This window comes from Plasmodium gaboni, chromosome 6 (assembly GCF_001602025.1).
Source record: "Plasmodium gaboni strain SY75 chromosome 6, whole genome shotgun sequence".
Taxonomy (NCBI): domain Eukaryota; phylum Apicomplexa; class Aconoidasida; order Haemosporida; family Plasmodiidae; genus Plasmodium; species Plasmodium gaboni.
The window spans coordinates 348,422-351,416 of record NC_031486.1 but is presented as its reverse complement, the minus strand read 5'-3'; the positions used below and the strand labels follow the sequence as shown (position 1 = coordinate 351,416).

The 2,995-nt window shown below is 14.0% G+C and overlaps 1 non-coding gene across 1 annotated transcript; it reads left to right on the top strand.

The window, feature by feature from the left end:
• Window positions 1-1,140: 1,140 nt before the first annotated feature.
• Window positions 1,141-1,556, top strand: PGSY75_0610300. The gene has a single exon (XR_001974515.1). It is a non-coding gene (non-coding RNA).
• The last annotated feature ends 1,439 nt before the right edge of the window (window positions 1,557-2,995 follow it).

The window sequence follows — 2,995 nt, the reverse complement described above, 5'->3', positions numbered from 1 at the left end:
TTTTTTTTTTTTTTTTTAAAAAATGTTAATTCAAAAAAATAAAAGTTTGAATAAAAAAAAAAAAAAAAAAATTTTATCATGCAAATAAAAATAAAAAAAATAGCAATTTGGATTGCAAAAAAAAAAAAAAAAAAAGCATGTGCATATGTCATATATATAAATACATATGTATATTATATATATGTATAAGAAAAAAAAATATATATATATATAAAAATATATATAAAAACATATATTTATTATATAATATATATATATATATTATATATATATATTTATATATGGCTCATATATTTTAATCAATGCACTTTTTTTTTATATATTTTTGCATTTATATAGTATATTTATATATATATTATATATATTTATTAAGTATTTTCTTGAATTAAATGCTCTAATATATATAAAATTTATATTATATATATATATATATATATATAAAATCGAATTTAGCAAAAAAATATATATATATATATTTATATATATATATAATATATATATTATTATATATTGATAGTATTTATTTTTTTTTTTAATTGGGAGTGCAATATGATTGCACAAAAGATGTCTTTATATATTTTTAATTAAAATTAAAAGTTTATTTTTGGATTATATTATTATATTGGTATGATATAAGAAATGTGTATAGTTTTTTATATATATAAAATGGTCATATATATGTTTTTTTATAAATATCACTTATCTCTTTTTTTATATATTTTTATTAAAATTAAGAGGAAATACTTTCTTATATAATATATATATATATAATATATGTATGTATAATTATAAAATATTTTCTTTTGATTTTTTCTTTTTTTAAATGGATCAAATATTTTATATATTTATTTATATTTAGTATTTATTATAATATATATATATATATTATATATAATTGATAAATATTTTACTCTCATATTAGAATTATATAATTTTTGATAATCTTGTATGCATTTTTTAGAAGATATATATATATATATATATATAGTTTTAAATTACACTATAATTAGATGGCTAATTTTAAAAGAAAAAAAAAAAAAATAAATTAAGTAGTTTAACCAATGAACTTAATACTATTATTATAATATATATATATATCCCCTTTATTTTTGCTTTAATTTTTTTTTTTTTTTTTAAGAAGACATATTTTTTAAATAGTTTGAGCATAATTTATAAATTTTATGAAATATCATATATAATAGCTATGAATAGGAAAAAAAAAAAAAAAAAGGATAAAATAAGTTATATAAAATTTGTATGATATATAATACCTATCATAAATGTTTAAGCAGCATATTATTATAATTTCTTTATTCTGTTTATATTATTCTTTTCACCTTCTAATTTTTTTTTTATTGTTATTCTTTTATTATTAATAAGTTTTTGTTATAATGTTCTTAAATATTTTTATAAAGTACTATTTTTTCATATGATTAGAAATTTTTAAAGAGGAAAAAAGGTTTACTTACACAGTGATTTTATTTTGCTTCTTATTATAAACATGACTAGTAACTTAATTATCCTAATCATATTAATGTGGATTTATATATATATATATATATATATATATTCTTATAATAATTCCTATTATTTTATCATTTATTATCTTTATTTTGTGTGGTTCAATATTAAATATACTTAATGTAGTAAAGATTTTAATAAATGTGTATAACTTAAGCTGAAATAAGAAAAAAGTTAAATGCTTATTTTTTTTTCTTTTTTTTTTTATAATCCTCTAAAGAACACACAAAAAATATAATATATATATATATAATTTTATTAAAAATACATTACCGTGTTATAATTTTATTTTTTAGTGTGTATTTCTATTTTCATCATAAAAAAGATAATGTTATGTGTACTGTCATTATTTTGAAGGGTGTATGTTTTTTGTAATGTTCTGAATAAGAAAAAATTGAAGGAGAAAAAAGGAAAGTTCTAACAGTTAATGTGAATATAAGAATAAAAAATACAAAAGTGTTTACAATTCATTTATATATTATAAATATATATATATATATATATATTGTATGTATGTTATTTTTGTGTGTAAAAAGTAATTTATGTTTATTGATATATAATAACCATTGATATATTTTATATAATTAAATTATTATAATTAGAATGTGTTAGGTTAAGAGAAAATATCTAAGTTTTATTTCATATATATAATACCATTATATATTTATAATGTTCAGACATCTTAAAGTATGTTTTATTTATGTTTATAAATATTTTCCAAATGAACCTTTTAAATAATAATTAACATGTACTTCTCTTTTTGTAATAATATATATATGAAAATTATGTTCAGACACTTAATAAATAAAATAAGAATAAAATAAATAACTATAAGACCATAAAAATTGTGAGAATTATAGATTGTTGTATTATATTTGAAACAATTACAATAAATAAGGTATATGATTGATATTTTTCGATTTATTCTTATTAATCATAACACGAACAATTATTTTACAACACATATATATATATAATACATATATATATATATATATGTGTATGTAAAATAAGGAGCCTTGTTTTATAAAATTACAACTGGTAACAATTTTATATCTACATAATAAAACAAAAGGAAACTTCCTATACATAATAATTGTTCATATATATATATATATATATAATCATTCAACCAATCTTTGTATATTCATTAAAGCTATTTTCTTATACATATTATAAAAAAAAGAAACATTTACATATGTAACAAATTAAATACTCAAAATTGTCATAATATATATATATATAATATTATTATTATATTCGCATTTTATATAATTAAAAGTAAAAGAAATTAGTCTACAACTAACAAATATGAATTATTTTCATATAATATAAATACATATTATTATTTTATTTGGAATAATATTTATAAATATAAACAACAAAAAAAAAAAAAAAAAAAAAAAAAAAAAAAAAAAAAAAAAAAAAAAAAAATAAACTAAATATTCAAATTTAAAAAAAAAAATATAAAAAC